This window comes from Rhinolophus hipposideros, assembly GCF_964194185.1.
Source record: "Rhinolophus hipposideros genome assembly, chromosome: 14".
In the NCBI taxonomy this organism is placed as follows: Eukaryota; Metazoa; Chordata; class Mammalia; order Chiroptera; family Rhinolophidae; genus Rhinolophus; species Rhinolophus hipposideros.
This window is the reverse complement of record NC_138060.1, coordinates 13,262,041-13,285,650: the sequence shown is the minus strand read 5'-3', so window position 1 is coordinate 13,285,650 and position 23,610 is coordinate 13,262,041. Positions and strand designations below refer to the sequence as shown.

The window sequence follows — 23,610 nt, the reverse complement described above, 5'->3', positions numbered from 1 at the left end:
ATTTACTAACTTTTAATGTAAGTTTTCCTAATGAACCCATCTATGCGATTGATTTACAGTTTTCTGTTTTGTGGTGTCTTTGTCAAACTTTGGTATCTGTGTGATGTTTGCTTCATAAAAACATGTCAGCAGTTCCCCTTCCCTGTTTGTGCTATAGACAATTGTGCTAATTTTTATCATTCTTTGACAATGTAGTATATGTACATACTATCACAATCAAAAAGTACCAAAGGGCATAAATTTAAAAGTATCTGCCTCCTACCTGTCTTCCAGCTACCTAGTTTCCTTCCCCAGAGGCAATTTTCATTATCAGTTGCTTTTATAGTTCTTTACAGATATTACAAATGTACACACACACACTCACACTCACTTGCCCAAATGGTTGTATAACAGACACAGTTCTCTGCCTCTTGCCTTTTTCCCCCTGAACACATTTTGGAAATTGTCCCACTGCCATACACAGAACCTCTGTATCCTAGCTAATGACTGCACGTTATTCCATTTTGCAGATATAAAATTAATCTTACCAGTTCCTGTTTTAAATAGTATTATCATTATCTGTTCCTTAAAAGTTCAAAATAATTTGCCTCTGAAAGCATAAAGACCTGGGGAGTTCTCAGGTCTTGGATAATTTCCTCAGATTTTTCCAATGTTATTCAAGTTTTTCTCATTCTTCTTGGATAAGTTTGGATAACTTATTTACCTATAAAAAATGCATTCCATCAAGATTATCAAAGTTGTATGCCACTTTACAAAGGTTCTCATTTGATTCTTTTCATTTCTTCCTTAGCAGCGGTTCCTTTTCCCCTTTCACTTGTAATTTTGTGTTTTCATGCTCCCTACCTTTTCTTTGATTACGCTAGTAATTGGATTATTTCGGTGTTTAACATTATTTTCAAAGAAACAGCACTTGGGTTTATTCATGATACTTACTGGATCTGTTTTTAAATAAGAAAGCTTTATTTTTGACTTTTTCCTTGTTATTTGGTTCTTTCTGCATTCTTTCCCCTCATTTTGCTGTTCTTTTCTTAAGTCAGATGTTTAATTCCTTATTCAGTCCTTACGGACTGAATGTCTCCTCCAAAATCCACATGTTGAAACCTAATCCCCAATGCGACAGCGTTTGGAGGTGGAACCTTTGGGGGTGATTGCATCATGAGAGTGGAGCCTCCTGAGTGGGATTGGTGTCCTTATAAGAGACCCCAGAGAGATCCCTCACCCTTTCCTCCAAGTGAGCAAACTGCAAGAAGATCTCCTCCACGGACACGGAAGCAGGTCCTCACCAGATGCTGAATCTGCCGGCACTTTGAACTTGGATGTCCCAGCCTCTAGAACTATGAGAAATAAATATTTGCTGTTCATGCCACCCAGTCTATAGGACTTTGTCTTAGCAGACTGAATGGACTGACACTTTATTTTTGTTCTTTTTGTTGTTGTTATTCAGGTGTTTAAGGCTATACATTTTCTTCTAAGCACAGCTTTAGCTATAGCCGTTAAGTTCACATGGGTTATATTTTCATTATCAATAGCATCTCGAGATATTTTTCAATGTTTCTTTGAACTAAGAGTTGCTTACCAAAGTATTTTAAAATGTCCAGAATATAAGATTTGATAATAAATTTCCAGATTATTGCATTGCAATCAGGTGATGGGGACTTTAATATTTCAACCTCCTTGAAAGTTCCTATAATTTCTCTGTAACCTATAAAGGATATGTATTACAAATTTTCCAAATGCCCATGAAAAGAAGATATATTCTCGATTATTAGGTTCTAAATTTAGACAATCTTATCTAGTTCATCTTTATCAATTATTTTTTACCTATTTGATTTTCCATAGAGTCAGAGGTTAAAATCCTCTATTATTATGTTTACTTCTCCTTGAGTTTCTATAGTTTGCATATTATATATTGTGTTACTCTATCATTTGATATGACCGAAACCCACACTTTAAAGTGCACTCCAGTCACAAACATATCCCCACCAAAAATGTTCAGAAAAACACATCAGGGCCTCTGTTGCCTGGGATTTGGTGTGTGGCTCTTATACAACACAACCAGGAACTTCTATTCTCGGTCCTAATGTCACCTATGCCCTGGGAAAATGCTTCTCTACCGCTCTTGCTCAATGCCACTGAAGAAAAGGTGACAGAGTCAATGTCAGCAAGAGTTGTGGGTCGGGGGCAGTGCAACTGCCAAACTGCAGACAACAGAGATGCACATTGCTCTGTGGTGTGAGTAGTGGAAGGGCTTAAATGAGAGAAAGACAAATTAATTGGTCAGACAGCGTGAGTGCATAAAAAATCTCTGTTCCCCGTAGTGCTGTACATCTAGTTTCTTTCATCAGAATCTTCTCGTGCCACTTTATAGTTTCAGAGGTCTCACAAAATCCAGTAGCATTTACAACTGTCACACATAGTGGCTTAGGCACATTTTGCAATATTTAATAATGCACACTCACCTAAAATTTGAATACATATGGGTCACAACATAACCTGCATGACAATGGTAGTAAAATTACATAGGTTTAAAGTGTACAATTCTGTAATACATCATCTATATGTTACACTATGTGTTCCATTTGTACTCTTGTCCTGGGCCCCACAGACCTCAGGTGTAGGTCTGGATACAACAGTGATGAAGAGATTAAGTCCCTGCTGTCTTGAATTACATTCTAGTAAATTCTAGCTCACATCCTTTGACCCTGCTCTAGACCAGTCAGTCGATCATCATTTTTCATATGGACTATTGCAATAGCCTTTTTATTGTCTTTCCCAACATTTATTCTTGTCTCTCCTCCACAACCTATTTTCTACACAACAGAGTAATATTTTAGATACATAAATTGGAAACTACCACTTCTGCTCTTAAAGCCTGTCAATTGCTTTCCATTCCATTCCATTCAAGATATAATATTATATTATATTCAGGATAAAATACCGTTCAATGCCCTTTAAAATCCTGCCCATTCCTACCTTTCAACTTTATCTTGTGCACTCCCTTCCTCACCCACTACTATATAGTCACACTGGTCTTCTATGTACCTCTTGCCACAAGACTTTTGCATATGCCATCACTCTGGCTGGGTTGCTCCTCCTTGCCCCCTCCACAGAGCTGACTTCTTTCCATCCTTTAGAGCTTTGCTTAAGCATCATCTTCTCAGAGAAGACTTCTCAGTCTATGTGATCTAACATATATGATCCTTGTTATTTTCTGTCACTGCACCTTCCTCATTTCCTTCAGAGCCTTAGGACCAAAAAAAAAAACCCTGTAATTATATGTGTTTATCTGTTTACTTGTATATTTATTATCCTGCAGGTCCTTTGAGAGCAGGGACAATTTCTATTTTATCACTTCCAATGCCTACCATAACGCCTGGAAGCAGTAGTTCATGAAATGATATTTGTGGAATAAGTGAATGAAAGCACATTCTGGTCATATCCAACCCCTTCAGCATGAAGCCTATGTTCCCACAGAGGTGGCAACATCAGGGTCCCTTGACCTAGTGATTTTTAAGAGCACTCAGAGCCTTTATTCCTGCTGTTTCTCCAAGCTGAATTTCCTTCCACCACCTCTCTTTGCCTTCCAAATATTTCTCTCCTGAATTCAAGTACACTTCCTCTATAAAGTCTTTGATACCTCTTTTAGGCTCATATAATAGGTCTCTTTCTCAGCCTCGATATTTATTGACTGAATCGTTTGCTTTTATATAATCTTATGGAACCTAATTCTTTCTAAATCTAAGTTCCCTCAATAAGGCACTTAGCAGGGACCACATGCACTTAATCCTGTGGGCAGCACAGGGTAGTGCCTCAAAACATATCAATATCATTCATTGCAGTGGGCTGGGTTCCCCGTCCAACTCCAACACCTGACCCTGGAAAGCAGAGCTTAAGGCATGGCTTACAAGCAGGGATTTTATTTTGGGAAATAACCTAGATTATAGGACTAGGAAAAGGGAGAGGAAGAAGTAGAATGAGAGAGAGAAAAGGAGAGGAAGGGAGTAAGGGATGGAGGGAGAGAGAGACAGACAGACAGAGAGAGAAGAGGGTATCTTAAATCAGACATTCTACAGATAGAGCACATGATGGGCATTGTTCTGCAAGTGACTGACTGAAGGAGTACATCAGGAGAAAGCTGTGAAGTAATGAGGGAGCAGGGTGGGCCAGAGAAAAAGCCAGGAAAATCTGTGTCTTCAGGTGAAGTCTAGTCTCAACCTGAGGAGCTCTGGAATATGAATAGCACCACAGCGTCTTCCCACCTTGAGGAGCTTCATCAGTCACTGACCATGGATTGCCTTTGGTCAAGAGAAGGGGAATCTTGGCAATGATCAAGACGATGGAGTAGGTAAACACTGTGCTTGCCTCTTCTCACAACTACATCAAAATTACAAGTAAACCACAGAACAACCATCATCGCGAATTGCCTAAAGTCTAGCTACAACTAAGGACATAGAGAAGAAGCCACCTTGAGACTGATAGGAGTGGCAGAGACACAGAATGGCCTGGTGCCACACCAACATGTGGTGGTTAAAAGTCGAGAGAAATATCTTGGCTGTGGAGGACAGTCTTGAGGAGCGGGCAGTCCCAGCCCCATACCAGGCTCCCCAGACCAGGGTTTCAATGCTGAGACATCCCCAAAACTTCCAGCTGTGAAAGCCAGTGGAGAATGTGGCTGAATGAGACAGAGAGAGGGCAGCTGCAGTCCCAGGCATTCCTCTTCAAGAGCCCACACAAGGACTTACTGACGGACTCACTCACTCTGAGCTCCAGTGCTGGGGTAGCAGCTCAAAAGGTGCCAGGGACATAAGGGAAGAACTGAATTGTCTTGCTTTAGGGCAACGGTTGGAGGAACACCTTTCTCACAGATAGAGTGGTGGCAGAACCCATTATTTCTTTGTTGAACTCTCCCTCTCCCATCTCCCAGTGTGCAGATGCAAGTGGGCACCGTATCTGCATCTCCATCAACCTGGTTAACACTTTGTGCCCTGCCCTGGTGATTCCATGAGACCCTGTCCCACCCAAATTGAAGCCCACTCAAGCTGGCTTTTCCAATGGCTTTTCCATACAAATGGACTGCAGCTCATGCTGCAGACTTTCCTAAAATCTCCCAAAAGTTCACAAACCCCAAACAAGCAGCATCTGCCCTCAGTGTGCCCTGTACTTGTTGCAGAGCAGCCCCAAGCCTGGCACTAGTGATAGTCAGCATCAGTTCATGCTTTGGCCTCTCAAGCATGGGTGGGTGCAATCTGTGGAGTGCTTTATGACTCATGCCATGTGGCCTCAGGCAGGGCACAGGCTGCAGCTGAATCTGGACAGAGCCAGAGCACCACCCAGCTACTTCTGCTGACAACACATCCAAAGGGCAGACTGGGCAAGCACCAGAGCCCTGCTAAAGTAAATCCTGTTTTGTAGGGTCAGCCTCTGAACAAAGCTCCTCCACTGTAGCCATGGTCAGTCCTCACAACCAATCAGCCCGAGGCTCCTTCCCTCCCACTGACATGCAAACAGGAACCAAAGCTCAACTATAACAGGAGGGCACACACAACCCGCCCAAGGGACACACCTGGAGCACTCAGCTCAGTTGAACAGAGAGACTGTGCCACTGAACCCCACAGGACACCTACTACATACGGCAACTCTACAAAGACCAGGAGACATAGCAGCTCTACCTAATATATAGAACAAACACAGGGAGGCAGCCAAAATGGGGAGACAAAAAAATATGTCCAAAATAAAAGAACAGAAACAAATCTCCAAAAAAAGAACTAAGCACAAGGAGACAAGCAATCTAGCAGATGCAGAGTTCAAAACACTGGTTATAAGGATGAGCAATGATATCAGTGAGAACTTCAACAAAAAGATAAAAAACATAAAAATGGAGACAGAAAATATAAAAAAGAACCAGTCAGAAATAAGCAATACAATAACTGAAATGAAGAATACATTATAGGGAATCAACAGATTAGATGAAGCAGAGGACTGAATCAGCAATGTAGAAGTTAAGGTAGCAGAAAATACCCAATCAGAACAACAAAAGGAAGAACAAATCCACACACACACAAAAAAATGAGGATACTTTAAGTGGCTTCTGGGACAACATCAAATGTACCAACATTCACATCATAAGGGTACCAGAAGGAGAAGAGAGAGACAGCAAGGAATTGAAGACCTATTTAAATAAATAATGACTGGAAACTTCCCTAACCTAGCAAAAGAAATAGACATACAAGCCCTGAAATGCAGTCCCAAACAAGATGAAACCAAAAAGGCCCACACCAAGATATATCATAGTAAAATGCCAAAGTTTAAAGACGGAGAGAATCTTAAAAGTAGCAAGAGAAAAGGAGTTAGTTATCTACAAGGGAGCTCCTATGAGACTGTCAGTTGACTTCTCAACAGAAACTTTGCAGGCCAGAAGGGATTGGCATGAAATATTCAAAGTGATGAAAAGCAAGGACCTACGAGCATATAACCAAGATTATTCTACCCAGCAAAGCTGTCATTTAGAATTGAAGAACAGATCAAGAGCTTCCCAGATAAGAAAAAGCTAAAAAAGTTCAACAACACCAAACTAGAATTACAAGGAATCTTAGAGGGACTTCTTTAAGATGAAAAAAATTAAAATTAAAAAGATGAAAAAGATAAATAATAAAATGTCAATAACCACATATTTATCAATAGTTACTTTACAGGTAAATGGATTAAATGCTCTAATCAAAAGATAGCGTGGCTCAATGGATAAGAAAACAAGACCCTTACATATGCTGTCTACAAGAGACCCAATTCAGATCAAAAGACACACACAGACTGAAAGTAAAAGGATGGAGAAAGATATTTTATAATAATGGATTTTTTTAAAAAAACTGGCGTAGCAATACTTATACCAGACAAAATAGACTTTAAAACAAGAGAGAAACACCCAGTAATGCCATTTATGAGTATTATTCTGAAGAAACCCAAAACACTACTTCGAAGGGACATGTGCATTCACATGTTCATTGCAGCATTATTTACAATGGCCAAGATCTGGATGTGACCTGGGTGTCCATCAATGAATTAATGGATAAAGTAGAGGCAGTACATATATAATATGGAATATTACTTCTATAAAAAAGAATGAAATCTTGCCATCTGAACAACATGGATGGACCTAGAGGGTTTTGTGCTGAGTGGAGTAAGTCAGACAGAGAAAGACAAATGCCATTTGGTTTCACTTATATGTGGACCTAAAGAAGAAAATAAACAAAACAGAAAAACTCATAGATACAGAGAACATATTGGTAGTTGTCAGCAGGGGTGGGGTGGTTATGTTGTGGGTGAAAAAGGGGAAAGGATGAAGAAGTACCAATTGATAGTTACGAAATAGACACGGGGATGAAAAGTATAGTATAAGTAATATAGTGAATAATAATTATGTATGGTGTAAGACGGTTACTAGATTCATGAGTTATATAAATATCTAATCACTATGTTGTATGCTAAAAACTAATATAGTATTGTATGTCAACTGTAATTGAAAAAAATATTTAAAAAGAGAAAAAAGAAATTAGAGGATATGGAAACATCTGTGAAAGGAAAGAAATTTAAATTGCGCCTTATATTTGGAAGGTGTAATCTACCAAGTAAAAATAAGCAGCAAGAATAGAAAAAGAAAATAATATGTTAAATAAAAAAATGAGAGGGGGAATCTCACAAGCATTTCTGGGGAAGGTGGCTCCCTTCAGGGGAGAGTAATTCTCTTGGTAACTGTTCATCTGTGAGACCTTAACATCCAACACTCAGCAGCTGGGGCATGGGTGTGCTGACCCAGTAAAACTGATCTTGGTGAGGCACCAATAGCTTCCTCTATGGAGGGAAATCCAATATAAGGATGTATTCTCAAGCTGATCACCACTGTGGGCAACTGGGGCTCATTCTTGCTGGAACTCTCTGAGGAACCTTATGTGCTTCAGATGTATATGCAGAACGTGCTTCAGAATCATTTGAACAAGACATGGATGAAGAGAACACTTATTCACCAGTTCCTATGCCCTACTAGTCAGGGGTTATTCCATGGTTTAGAACTCTCTTGAACTTTCAGGCTTCCAATCCCACACCAAGGTGTCAGAGAAGCTCTAGGGCAGAAAATGGGGATACCTAATGCATCTTAGCAAGAGGGTTAGGGTCACACCTGCCCTAAGCTGGTTCCACAGCAGTGGCCCAAGTAAAACGTGAGACCAGAGAATATGAGGTGGGCCAAAGAAGTGTTCAATACATTGATTAGTTTTTCCAGATCTTTGGAGAATATGACTAATTCTGTCCTACTCTTGTGTAAATGTCCTACCAAGAATTCTCACAGAGCTATAGCCATCCTTTCCACTGATCCTCTTATATATTTTGGACTATCTGCCTGATATGCATTTTCAGTTATGCTGGTCATGATATGCATTTTCAGTTATGCAGGCCTTACAGATCAATATTAGGTAAAAGAAAAATGATAATTAATTTATCAATCCCATGGCAGTATCAGGTTCGCTCTGTTTTTCTCAGGGTCACTGGCATTGATGATATTATAACATTCATTGGTGATAATTACACGTGTAATGTTTCATTAAAAATTCAAATATTGTCCATAATGAAAGCAAAGATGAATTCTAATGAGCTGTAAATATTGGTGATGACCATAAAGGGTGCATATCACAAAGTGGTCCCTGAATATCTTTTTTAATGGCAAACAGGGATTCCTTCCCCCAACAAATGAAACAAAAATGAGAGGCTCTCACACTGAAACAAATCTGCAAGATAGCACATTTCCTTCAATTCACACTATCATTAAGAAGTACTGTGCGTGCGGGTTAGAAATGTATAATACCAGACCTCCTGTATAACAGAGCCCAGAAAGGATGCAAACACAGTTCATTATTGTCATTATGAAAGAATCTCTGCCAACAAGTTATAGTCAGGTTACTATCATTCAATCTTGTCGCTAATAGAAATAATTTCATGGTAATTGGTGTATTCTAGACAAGAGAAGACCATAAATGCTGCTGGAATCATTAATGATTTGTGCTGACTTGCGTGGTAAAAATGCAGATATTGCATTTACCAGATATTGGATCAAGCCATGGGCCATTCCTACCTAGGAGGGTGTCCTCTGAATGATTCCAGAACAAATTCCAGCTGGTTTATTTTCGGCTTGCAGAAATAATTGCATGGGTCCCATATCAGATCCCCCACAATGTTGTCAGATATATCATAAACTGAAGGTTCCATGGGCTCACTATCAGCTTTTATTCTTAAAAGCAACACATTGTGCTGCCGAGACCCCAAATATTAAATGGACATTTAAAGAAACTGCAAAATGCATTATCTTGAAAAAATAAAATCCCCCTTAAAATTACGTACAGTACTGAAGTATTCAGTGTCCTTCATTGTCAATTTTGCCTCAAAGTTTGAAAACAAAAACAATTTGCTGGCCAATCAGGAAGGCTTTCAGGCTGAGTCTCTTCAGAACGGGGTGTCGGTTTATTTGTGAACCTAAGATGCTGCATTCAGAAGAACAGAGACACCAGCATCAAATAAAGAGGTTAAAAAAAAAAAACTCACTCCAGGAAATTTAATGTACACTACATTAGTAACCAGGACGACTCGCATTTCTCAGCAATTTGCTGCAAAAACACATTTGTATGAGAAAACGCTTCCATCTTTCCTGGATCTTAAGAACAAATGTAAAGCTTATTTAAATTCCTTTTCGGTCTTGTCTATGTAGGAGGCTCCTGTCCCAATACTGAGCAATTCTATTTGAAGACAAAGGGCTGTTTGCAAAAGAAAACCGAAATAAATAAACAAATAAATAAGTTACAGCACAGTTCCTGTTTTCACTGTTGATTACGTCACTGTTGTCCATACTCATGATCGGAGTATTATCCACCCGGAAAGTGTAAGAAAACAAATCTTCCAATTAGCTCTTATTGGATAAAATGCTGAGTTTCAAGAGTCAAAACCTTGAGGAGCGGGATGGCGCTGAACGAGAAGGAAACCAGGACCCCTTTGTGCACTATTACCACGAGTTGTGTGTGTGACACGACCCCCCGCAATGATCGCCTATATGTACAGTAATTGTTAATTAGCGCGTGTGTGGCCAGCCGCCGCCAGAAACAGGATGGCAGTCTTCCACCGCGATTGGGAGTTTTGTGAGCATTCTGGGGTGGGGGCCATTTTCTCACTGACCATACTTCCGCCCTATTCACGCTCATTCAGCTCTTTCTAGGGGGAGTTAAAAGCTGCAGTGATAATCCCTTAAGTACGACTTGGAAGAGTATAAAAGGTGCAGTGTATGAGCCATTGGAAGAGGAAGCCTTTTATGTTGGAAGTCACTGAATGGGTGGCTGAGGACAGTGTGAGTGGGGAAAGAGAGGGGTGGACTTTCCTTTCTAAGGTGGTGAAAGAAGCGGGAATACCAAGGCAGTTCAAGTCCCTTTAACCACCCGAAGACTGTGTGGTCCCTGCCCCTTGTTTCACCTTGTTTCTCAGTGCCAACCAGCTTCTTGCTGCCATTTTGCTCTCAAAGGGCTAGGGGAGGGGCAGGAATGTGATTTTTGGTAGGGACCCAGTTTCTCGCTGAATGCCAACTAAGCCAGCTGGCACCTAACAGGCCAAGCCTTCTTCAGAGAGGGTTAGCAAAACGCAAATTAGCATGCTCCATTTTAAAAACTTGCTTTTATTTAAAGACTAATTCATGACAAACAGTGGCTCCCCCACTGAGGTTTGGCGCCGCAGGGGCTGGCACCCAACCAAACACATGCAACTAATTGCCACCCTGGGATGACACGCAACTAACAAGCTCCATTTTGAGGCAGTAGACTCACTAAGAATGTAACCCCGGAAGACAGCGGATGCAGAAAAGATCCTTTCATAACCCTGTCCTAGGCTAACCATGACAGCAAAGTGCCTGAAAAACACTTTTGTTTCCCTGTACCGAGGATTTATCTCCACAAATGGCTGCAAACATGGCTAACTTAGAGGAAAGTGGCAAGGGCACAGCGATCCCCCTCATGGCTGTGGGAGGCAGAGGCCCTGCCCTCCTCTTTGCTCAAGGAAATAGGACAAGTTGCCCACTGTCTCCAAGCTCTGCTCCTAGCCCCATTTGCAAATCTATTAACACCCAGTACTTCCATTCATACTTCAGTTTAGATGTTCAGACGTCGTTTCTATAAGCAAGGGCTCTGGAGCCAGAATGCCAAGGTTCAAATCCTAGGCCCACTGTTTATTAGTGATGGGCAAGTAATTTAACCTTCCCATGCCTCAGTTTCCCCATTTATAAATTGGGATAATATTAGCACCTACCTTGTAGGCTTATTATGATTACGGATGAGTAATGTAATGATGCACATAAAATAGTACTCAGGTATCACCACTCTTATGAAAGAAGCCCTTTGAGTCTGAAATAGCTCAGCTTTTTGAAGTGAAATTTCCCGTTGTATACTCTCTATTTCAGTCAAAGTGCACATCTCCCCATTAAACTTCCCAGGGTTTCTACCTCTAAACCTTTGCTCATTATTGCTTCCCTTCTTCAACTCTCCTTCCACCAATGCCCGACCCTGCATGACCTAATTCCATCCTTCACTGCCACCTCTGCCAGGTATCTTCCCTGTCGTTCTAGTTGCAATGAGACCCTTTCCCCTTGGCACACCATTGGCATTTCCATAAACAAATGACAGCATTTTATGTGCCTGTTATATTTCCTCTTCTAGACAGACAGCTCCTTCAGAGCATAATCTGTGAGTAACTGTCACATAGTATGAACTCAGGGAATATGTGTTGAATGAGTATATGGCTGAGTGAAAAAAACTGCTCTGCATAAACGAGTAGCTTTATACTATGGTTATTCTGGCCACCAATTAATGGGAAGGACAGGAGAATAATTTCTTAAGGACATTCATAGTTTCTTTGGCCCAAATTAAGAGTTCAACTTAACTTGCCATTGACTTAGGCTCACAATTCAAACCCACCAGGAGGGATTTGTCAATAACTTTTAGTCCTCTAGGGCCGCCATAACAAAATACCACAGACTATAAACAACAGAAACTATTCTCAGTAGTTCTAAGGGTTGAAAGTCCAACATCAAAATGTCAGCAGATTTGGTTTCCCCTGAGATCTCTCACTGTCCTTGGCTTTCAGAAAGCCCCATTCTTGCTGTGCACATGGGCTTTCCTCTGTATGCCTGCATCCCATCTTTTCCTCTGTTTATAAGGAACCAGTCTTATTGGCTTAGGGCTCCACCCTTACGTCCTCATTCAACCTTAAGTACCTCTATGAAAACCTTACCTCCAGATACTGTCTCATTAGGGGTTAGGTTTCAACATATGAATTTTGGAGGGACAAAATTCAGTCCATATGACATATACGATTACTCAAAACATAAACATTCAGGAAGTTACTTAAGTCCACAGGAGAAGGGGGTCAAGGGAGGAAAGCATGTCTAATCCTTTGCTCCTTGAGGTGAGGTCCTTCAGACCCGGATTATATTAGGAAAAATTCAGCCAGTGGAAGCAGATCTGGCACTAAACACACAACCGTTTTATTTAGATGAAAAACCTCTTTTCAGAATGTATGAATTTCAGTTAGGGTGCTCAGCCACTCTTCCCTGAGAAGTAGAAAAACATCAGCACCTCCAGCAGTAGCCATGATAACACTGGCTCCTTTTAAAGCCACGACCTCTCAAGAACAAGCAGACGTGTGCAGCTAAACCCCTGTATGCTCCCAGAATGAGGCTCACTTTAGTCCTAAGAGATAATTTATCTGAGTCCACCTTTCTGAGTACAGACCTGGAGTTTGATGTCGTCCTGGAAATTAGAGCCAGGTTCTCATGCTAGCATTCCTTTCTTAGCAATTTTCTAATTCGAATTGCTATTACCAGCATATGCCGTTTAGATTAAATAGTTTGACTTTTTCACATTGCTTCAAATCACTAATTTCCAATCAGGCATTTCCTTCACTTTAATCCATTAGCTAGGAGCTCGCACGGAATATCTTCATATCCCTTTCTTCAGATACTTAGCACTTTTTACCTGGTAGAATAATGATTTATAGGCATACATGTTTCTCTTGCCAGATTTTTTAATGACTTAAGGTTAGCATTGTGTTGGATCCACTGTCTTATCTGCACCGGTGTCTAATGTGATGTGGCACACAGCAGAGTCACAGTACGAGTTTCCTGTCGTTCACACAGACGTTGTTAGGACCGTAGGAGCAGTGCTAAGCCTCAGAGACAACGCATCACAGTCATCCAGCTCCATCAGGGCTGAGGTCAACACCTTAGGAAGATCAAATGTGTCCCCCCCCCCATTTTTAATCCAAAGCTTCGAGCCAGTTGACCCAGAAACATCCCACACCTCCACCGTGACTTACCAATTTGTCTGACATAATAAAGAGGAAAACGAGATGCTATTAGCTCTACTTCCATTCTCCAGTCAATCATCATTCTAAATTACTAATCAGCTGAAGTATTGCCAAGAAATTTTCAGGCGTCTCTCCGAAAGTATAAAGCAGTTATTTTCAAGTGAACAATTAACCATTTTATTCATCTATAAGTCTCAGTATTTCTAGAAAAGCTAATTTTAGGGAATTTTTTTTTTTTTTTGGCTTTTGTGTACTGGGGGAGGTAAGAAAAGTCTAGGTGAAACTTGAATGTTGCTTCTCTCCCATCACTCATTTATTACTGACTTAGAGTTATAGAATCCTACATTTAAAAAACATGTTCTAAAATATTTCCTGACCAGCTAAGTATTTGTCACATTGTTCTTAATAGGGTGATACTCCCAACTGATCATTTCTGTCAAGGACACAGTGATCAATTGTCATCCTTTCTTCCCCATGATTGATCTGATGATCATGGAGAAGTGCAACCATAATTCATGCTTTCATGGGGATTACATTCTAGAGTCAAAAAGGAAAGTAAACCAGCAAAGAAATAAAATAGCTGTGGTAAGTTTTACCAAAAAGGGGAGGGGGGTACTAAAGTAAAGGGGATGTACCTTAAGTAAAATGTTAGTAGCAGGAATTGTAATCTATGGATCAGAAGAATCCTGAAACTGGGAACCTTACATGCAATCAAATCTAAAGTATGAATACGGCATGGAGAACTTTAAAAAGATATATTTAGTTCTAGTTATCAGCTGACCTCCAAATTTCCAGTAATATCTACTTCTCTGTCTTTCATTTCAGTCATGTGTTGTTTCACTACTATTATTGCAATTTCTTAGATGTAATTTTCTGAGTAGGAAGCATAGTGTATAATTTGCCTTGTCAGTCTCATCTCATGCTCATTAACAGTCCCAACTTTTATGTGATGTACTTTTAAAGGTGGTGCGATATGTAGCTAAAAATATTAATTTTTCTTTTTCTTCTACCTTTTTGACTTTTTTTTTTAGAGGAGGGAAGGTTAGCAATAATGTTAAGTTTAGCTTAATGGAATGTTTGGAAGTTTTGTTTAGGCATATTTTGATAGCCTAAGACAACAAGATATCCTTTAATTTTGAAGTATATACTGTTTTATATATATATATATATAAATATTTATATATATATATTTATATATATACATACATATATATATAAATGTCTATAAAGTTTCTTTAAATGTTGACTTTTTTATAATTGCTAAATAAATGTATACACACACACACACACACACACACACACACACACACGACCTTGCTAGTTCCAAGGCATATTTTATTTGTGAGACTCAACTCCATGTTATATCAGGTAAATGATACTAAACAACTGTCAGAGGTGAGATCGTTGAAAATATTTTTGTACTTTTACATTTGAAATTATTTGGTTACATAGAATTTGGTTTAATTGTAAAATTGGCTAAAATTTTCGGCAATCACATGCATTTTAAGACATTCTTAAAATGAGAAAAGTTAACTCATAAAATGTCTCTAAATGTTGACTTTTTATAATTGCTAAATTTAGTCATTAATAGAAAAGTATAATGTTCCATTTCTTGCATTTCACTAAATATCTAATTTTTCTCTGATTCTATAATTTCTCCATACACTGAAACCAAAATAATTTCTTTCTCTTTTAGTTCTCAATATTTTTCAAGGCTCTTAAAACACATATTGGCCCTAGTTATTAGACGGGAGTACCTAAAAGTTAAAGAAGGTATGAGACATATATGCATTCCTGGGTCTCGTATGGTAATAGACAGTATGTGCGTGGAGGGTTCCTCACCCCCCACCAAAAAGCTGATGCTATTATAATCACGTGTGATCCCAGTTAGCCCAAATGAATGTACCAAAATCCCTACTATTAAAAAGAAAGCCTGCTCTTATTTTACTGATTTGTGCAATTTTCTCTTAAATTCTACTCAACTTCACTTACAAAGATCATTTTGCTTTTTAAGCAAATTTTCAAACCTTAGTGCATAAGAATTACCTAGAGCTCTAGTTAAAAATAGACACTCATGGGCCCCCATCTCCAAAGAATCTCATTTAATAGATCTATGTGGAGCCCAGAAAGCAGAATTTTAACCATCTGGAACCCTAAAGGACTTATAACCCTTCAGGAAACATTGGTTGATGGGGTATGGCTGATGATAACAGCTGCTGAATTTGTCTTGCCTTGAAATCCTGGACAACCTGAGTCAATTCAGGCCAGTCTCTCTCAACCCTGGCTCACATTAGAATCAATTAGCTTGTAAAACAATTACCCCCAAAGATTCTGATTTATTTGGTCTGGGGTGGAGTTTGGACATTGGTATTTTTTAAGGCTACCATATAAATAAGCCAAGTAAAACAGCCTAAGGATGATAGTTCTCAAAAAGGCGATAAGGCCTAAACTGCCTAAACTGAAAACACTGCAGCAGAGATTTAGCAAAACTAAAACTCATTCTGATCCTTTATTCCCAGTCTGTTTCAGTCCCAACACACCCAAATGGGCCTCATAGTTACAGCACAAAAAACTGAGCCCTTCCCTTTGGTTTTCATCTGCTGGCAGGATGATTTAGTAGCTCTATTATAAAAGCAACTCCATTATAATTACAGTGTTTGAGGTATAAACAAAACTAAAAAAGATGCAGAATGGCTCCTTAATCAAAACTGTAAAATGAAACAATTTCTGGCTGCAGTTAAAAGCAAACTCCAAAATATTAAGAGTAAGCTCTCCAGCCCTTTGATTTCTGCCTCTTTCCCATAAGAACAACACTAGATATTTTTTCAATTAAGCAGTTTGACAACCTGAAGAAACCCGCAGTGCATGATTTAATGAGCACATACTATGTGCATGGTGATCAGCAGGCTGACAGTTTGCTCATTTCAAACTGACAAGAGAGCACCACACATTAGTAAAAAGGTTTTCTGGGTCTCTTTTCATTAAATAAGCTTTCCAGTTGAGGAACATTCCAACTGTATTGGCAAAGCTGTCACTGATGGTCCCGGGATGGCCTTACTCTCTGTCATTCTCCAAGTCCACAAGTCTTGACAAGGAAATTGCTTTTTAAAAACAGAGCACGAACACAAAATATAGATATTTAAAGGTTCTCTGATGCTGTCAGGGGTTATGTGGAGGCTTCTGAGTCATGAGAGATTTTACATTCCACAAACTCTAACCCACTATATGCCAATTCTAACAATCACCGCTTTATTAACAGGAATAATTCTTGGAAAGCAGGCCAAAATTGTTAAAGTATTCAATATTTTAGAAGAGTGTAGCATGCAAGAAAAAACATGAGCTTTGGTGACAGAGAGACAACAGTTCAAATTCTGACTAAAACCATTCTATGGCTTTGGCCAGGTGACAACACGTCTCTGGAGTTGAGTTTCCTAATTGATAAAATGTGGACTCGAACATGTACTTTGCACGGAGCAGATTGAAAAATGCTTCTCACAGTTGCTGACAACATAGGGGTACTTCAACAAGCTGACCCACAGAAGTTCAGAGTAGGGAGTTTTAACAAAGTCTGATTCTCCTGAGATTTCTACCGCGTACTTTTCTTGGGATTATATCAGAAAGAAAACATTAAAACTAACATTTCTGCACCAATGTGGTCTCATTTAAACCTATCAGGATGTTGAGAGATAGGTTATCCCACTTTTATAAAATCTGAAAAGCAGGAAGGGATCGTAGAGATCTTATGAACATTTCTGACATGAAACTTCCTGTGTTTCCCTCTGCTTTGTCTACAGGAAAACTCAGTGAATTTTTGTGCTCAGTGTGTGTTTGAATCTCTATTAGCAGTAGTGGTAAGATAATTTGTTTTCAGATTTTCTATGTATACTTTATTAATCTTATTTTAAATTGACTCTAAGCCACCACAAATGAAATGGAGATTTCTTAGCTAGCTAGTAAGGGAGCAATGACCAGGATTCGTGTCACCTGAGTCCAGGGTAGGGACCCTCACAAATGTTATGCAAATTACATAGTGGTTCTCACAAGCACAAAAGTGAAGCCACAAAAGTGAAACTATTTGCTTAGGTTGTATGTCATGGAGAGGAGCAAACATATCAGCCTTTTATTTAAAAGGAGAAAATATGCAAGGTTCCGTGTCCTTATTTCTAAAGCGGGATAATATCTATTTCTTAACATTGTTGTGAAGATGCAGAGAGAATATTTACAAAAGCATTCAGTATAGTATTTGATACACAGTAACATTGAAAAGTCTGAAATATTGATCCTTTAAGACAGGGGTGTCCAAACTTTTTTCAACGTTTTTTACCAAGGGTGATATGCAGTAAAATACACAAACAGCCGGGCCACTCACTCGAGGTGAAGTATGTATTGCCTCACCTGATTTATTTAAGTAAACTAAATATATTTTTGGAATTTGCTGCGGGCCAATTAACAATGGATTGCGGGCCGCAGTTTGGACACCCCTGCTTTAAGATAACGCAGTTCTATTAATCAGAAGTAGTAAAACTAAAATGCATGACTCTTAAACATCACCTAGAAATCACTTATCCTCTGAACTCCATGCACTGATACAATATTCTGTTGCAGACAGAGCCAAGATCCACACTTGCTGCCCTTCTTTCATGTCACAGGACACATGGAAATCTGGGAAAGCTGTCAACAATCTCTAAATTCTTACTGTAAATATGTGTACCAAAAATACATAAATCTATCAAGACCTAACACAAACATGAAGTTTTCAGGTTCATAATTCATACACTAGAGTACCCAGAAAACAGGGCCAAAACCATGGATTTATCTCTCTGTACAATAGCAAGCTTCCCCATATTTCATAGCCATTGACTGGATCCAAAAATGTAGCCAGATATACCATTAAAGTGTTCACTTGTCCTCAGGGGAGTCCAGGAATGGGAACTGCAGATTCTCATCCCGTACCCTAATAAATGTGACAGTCTTCGTTCCTTCTTAAAGATGTAAGCTTCCATCTGATGTTATCTCACTTGCTCTTCAACAACTTCCTTCAGCATTTCTTGGCGTGTAGATCTACTGACAATGAATTTTCTTAGTTTTATCTGAAAATGTTTTTAATTTGCCTTCATTGGCAAAAGGTATTTGCACTACACATAGATTTCTGGTTAACAGGTTTTTAAAAATCTGTGCTTTAAAAATTGTTTCACTTTTTCTGGCCTCTGTAGTTTCTGCTGAGAAGTCAATGCTCATTTACAGCAATGCTCCCTGGAAGGTAATGTGCTATTTTTCTCTGGCTACTATCAAGATTTCTTCTTTGTTGGTGGTGTGCAGTAATTTAATGCTGTGCCTAGGCATGGTTTTTTTCAAATTTATCGTGTTTGGGGTTTGTTGAGTTTCTTGATCTATAAACTTATGTATTTCACCAAATTTGAAAATTTGTATCCATTATTTTTTCACATTTTTTCTGTCCCATTCTCTTTCTGCTCTCCTTCTGAGACTCTAATTACACACATGTTAATACATTTTCATTTTTATCACACAGGTCCCTGAGACTCTGTTCATTTTTTTTTTCTGTTTAATATTTAAAATTTTTTTTTTCTTTCTCTTCTTCAGAAAAAAAATTTCTATTGATCTAACTCCAAGTTCACTGACACCTTTCTCTGTTACTTTTAACTGATGTTAAGTCCACTCGGTGAATTTTTATTTCAAATATTGTATTTTTCAGTTCTAGAACTTCCATTTGGTTTTTTGTGTATGTGTGTTTCTATTTACTATGTTTTTATTCATTGTGAGTGCATTTTTCTGTCTTTCATTGAGTATGGTTATAACAGCTTTAAAATCTTTGCGAATTCATACATTTGGGTGATCTTCAAATTGGTCTCAGATGATTGCCTTTTCACGTCAGAAGGGGTTACATTTTCTTGGTTCTTCATGTTACATAATTTTGGGTTGTATCATGTGAATGTGTAAATATGAATACTATGGTGTGAATGACACCAGTTAGAGTTCTTTATTTGTTTTATTTGTTTTATTTGTTTTAGCAGGGAATTAACTTGGTTACAAGGAAACTGAAAACGATCTCTTGGGTAGCAGCTCAACTCTCAGTTCAGTTCTTTGATCTTTAACGGTGCTAGCTGGGGTCTGCTCCATGCACAGGTGGTTCACGGATCGGTCAAAAATTTGGGCAGTGCTTATACACAGAATTGGCAGTTTCTCTTGTCTGCCCCTCTCTTTTCCAGGATTCTAGTTTCATTTTCCAGTGACTGTGGCTGCTCTGAATACTGTTCTTTGTGTCTTCAAACCAAAAGACTGTGCATTTTCTACTGGAGTTAGCCACCCCAAGTCATATTAACTAACGTCAGCCAGCCTTTAGTCTAAAACTTGTAAAATGGGGGACTCACTGTACATTGGTTCCTGCTTCCAAGTTTTGAATTTCAATTCTGCTCTAGAATCTGCCTGCTTATTTTTCCTCTTTAGTACCTTCAGGTAATTTCCCACCGTCCTTTATAGCTGTTATCTGTGAGAATGTCAGCTTCAGTAGAGCTTACTTAATAGAAACAAAGACATTTAAGAAACATTCCTTTGCGTTTTCTAGTTCCTCTCCCCAAAATACTTAACCTTGACCCATAACCTCAGCTAGTGATATTTGGTTTGGGTTTTAAGTAGAAATATAAGTCAGACTCAGTGCTTCGTGGATCATCTTGCCAAGTACACAAGAAGATTTGGAATGAAAGCACAGCATAAAGTTAAATTATAAAATGATACTTCACCCATCATATCTGGCCCTGAGAAGGGGAAGCATTTACCCTCAAAGCCATGAGGCTTGTATAGGATCCTGAATACCGAAAATTAGCTACGTAGTACATTGTCATGTTATTTATTTTCCCTTTTTATTTTGGTCTCAGATATCTCTATATCCTGCCTCATTGAAAACTTCAATAGATAACATCCTAAGAGAAATAGAAGACTGAAAACAATGTTCTTAAAAACCACCACAGAGTTGGTAAGTACACATTTCCTTTAAACAATAATCCTCCCCATGGCCACCATTTCTTGAGAGGTTCTAATCATTTTACACAAATTGTCACTTAATCCTTCATAACCATTCTACGAGGCAGTTCTTATAATTAGCCTTATTTTATGAAAGGTGAAATCAGAGTTCTGAGAGGGTAAGTGAGTTAATTGAGATCACACAGCAAATAGCAGAAATCCAAATCAGTCTTCTTAAAGATGATAACTACACAGAGTATATATCTGGAGTCATAAAGCACATGTCTTTTCCTTTAGGAGAAAACAAAAGTCTTTCTAACAACAGAGGAATACGTGAGGATGGTAAAAGTTGAAGTGATATTGTACTTCAACTTAGATATTCCTCTTTCTAGTAATTACTGATATTAAAATGCCCCTCTTTCGGATGTATTTTTATATGGAAAGTTTGCCTGTGAAAAGCAAAAGCCTTGCTTCAGGACTTAAAAACACTAACCAGAACAATAAGACAAGGATCAAATAACTCCATGCAAAGAGGCACATAATACCAGTGCTCCATGTCGCCTCATTTATTGACTGTCCTTAAACTTTCTCTGTACTCCAGATAAACTATCTGGAGTAACAGGCAGGCGATTCACCAGAGAGACACCTGGCACATAAAGAAGTGAAGATGCCTGCATTTGGTGAGTACTTTGAGAAGACGCAGCAATATTTCACAGTCTTACACATTTTAGGGGCAATCCTGCCAGACTTCGTAAACTTTGCATAAACTGGTGGGTTTCAAGTGAGTATAAGAGGAAGGAAGGCACGGTCCAATGGCCAGTAAGCAGACAACGGAAAGTGGAAACAGGAGATTAGGTCTTGACTGGGAGAGAGAAAAGGAATACAGTATCTTTGTGTTCTGGCAAATAGGGCAATTAAATACTTATATTTATCCCATGTGCTAAATTGTTTGCTGAGCCCTCAGAATGAGAAATATTGTTAAGGGAGTAAAGACGAGGAGGGGTGATAGAAAAGGAGCATTAACACATGCATTTTAGGGAAGGGTTAAGTGAACACAGTCCACTTCAAACATGCTGGGGAAATTGTACCCCATGAGCTCATTTCTCTCACTTTGTTGCTATTTTTTGAAATGCATTCTCAAGTTATTCAGTCAAATCATTCAAAGACATATGAAGACAAGTGATTCTTTTGCCCTGTCTTCAAGTCTTTTTATCAGATGTATCCTTCATTGGTCCTAACGTATGCCACTAGGACTCATCCTGACCAATAACAATCCCATGTCATTTTAAGATACATTTTGTATCAGAACCATCCTCCTGCTGCTACTAATGTCATGTCAATTGCACGATCATTCTCAAAGCCATGCAAAGCATAATGACTTGAATTTGTATCTGCTTCACCTTACTTTTTGCACTTAAAAATGATTAAGTATGTGTAACTGTTTGGGGGGGGAGAATAATATAATAGCATGTCAATCAGGTAACAGTTAAGCTACACTTCGTGGAAAGGAAGGTAATGGTTTCTTCAGAAAGTGAAGTCATCACTCCTTTATTTAACTGACATAATATTTATACCCCAATTTAAAAATGGCAGCTACAAATAGAAGTTGAGAGAGGGTAAATTCTCGAAGGGAATCGAGCCCTGAAGTTTCACCATTTTAAAAGTTCTACTTTATATGTACATAGCAACGTTGCTGCTGTTAGTAAAATGTGGTTGTAGGTCAGTTATCACAAAGTCTATTAAAAAATGTAAAATTAAGTCAACTCTACCTCTCCGATGACTGCTTCCTCCAGAGAGCGGTCAGTGGCAAGACGCACAGAGCTCTTGCAGAGGGTCCGGGCAGGCAGCTGGTCCTGGGTACCTACACCATGAAAAGGGAATTCGGTGATTCGGGCAGTCAGCTGCATGGCTTCTAGGTACAACTTCCTTAGGGACATTCGTCACGAATACCAAGTTAGATGACTGCACTGGTACTGCTACGAGGACAGACTAAACACACACGTCTCATTTCTGTAGGGAGTATCATCACTCTGCACAGGAGAGACCGAGGCCCAAGACTGGCTTAAGAGACTCAGACAAGATCACATGAAGGAAGTGGCAGGATGGCGCCGTGACATTCCATCTTCTTTCGGGTGGTGCAAAAGTAATCGCGGCTTTTGCAATTCTTTTTAACCTTTTAATTCCTGCTCTCAGACTGTCCTGGCTACATTATCCGACACCCTTCAGGAGCTGACCCTTCCTGGCACTGGGGCTTTCTGTTTTGCAAAAAGAGGCCAATCCACAAGTCTGGCAGGAAGAGTACTTTTCCAGTTCTGCAGTGGTCTGTGCCCAATCATCTGGCTGAAGAGTAGTTGGTGGCTCACTTTAGTTCCTTTTCTTTGAAACCCCGGTGTCCACAAGACTCTGAAGGAATCTGACATTGGAAGGAACATGGGTTTCTCATCCAACTGGCCTGAGTTTGAGTCCTAGTAACACATTTACTATCTCTGTGTCTTACAGAGCTGCTCAAATTCACTGAGCCTCACCTTCCACCTCTGTTAAATGGGCACAGTAGTATCTGAGGGGTATCTATCAAGAGGGTGTTTTTTCTTAATGAGGATAAGGCACCAAGCACAGTTCCTGGCACATGCTAGGTGCTCAGGCAAAGTGAGAACCCTGTGCCCCACCTTACCTCCAGGGATAACTCCAAGGCAGGGAAGTGACAAGTTGGCCAGAGAGACCTCACTGCCCACAAATCACTCAGTGACGGTGCTCTAAGCCTCCAGCTGGTCGGCTTCTCTCTGCTCTGACCTCTACCTCTGCTTGTCCTTCACTTGACCTTCTTTGAAATACGAGTATCATAATTATAAATACCTATTCATTTCCTAGGATTTTGTTTAAAGGTAATTATTTTCTCTCTTTATCTAACAGTTTTGGTCCATAGCACGCTGTAGGATCCGCTCAGTGCAGTAACTGAACACCGATAATCATTCATTCAGCAAATATTTACTGAGTTCTGACTCAGATGTCAGGACTGTTCTCTACAGCAGTAAACGTAATAGCCCTGATCCTGCCTTCGTGATGCTTTCACTCTGGTTGGGAAGACAGACAACAGACATAATAAAAATGCAAAATACATAGTTGGTTAAATAATGCCACGCACTCTGGCAAAACCTAGGGTGGGAAAGGGGATGATGAGTGTTGAGTTATGGCCTTCCCCCACACCCCCAAAAAAAGACACGATGGAGTCCTAATCACAGTACCTCAGAATGT

The 23,610-nt window shown here is 39.4% G+C and overlaps 1 protein-coding gene across 4 annotated transcripts in view; it reads right to left on the bottom strand.

Annotated features, from left to right (window-relative positions):
* The window catches only part of FHIT (fragile histidine triad diadenosine triphosphatase), a 1,470,686-nt gene that overhangs the window by 1,049,978 nt on the left and 397,098 nt on the right, over positions 1–23,610 (bottom strand). For all 4 annotated transcript variants that reach the window (XM_081072404.1, XM_081072407.1, XM_081072405.1 and 1 more), the window contains one exon: positions 22,128–22,219. The gene's annotated coding sequence lies outside the window, so the exon portion shown is untranslated. The remainder of the gene's footprint in view (positions 1–22,127; positions 22,220–23,610) is intronic.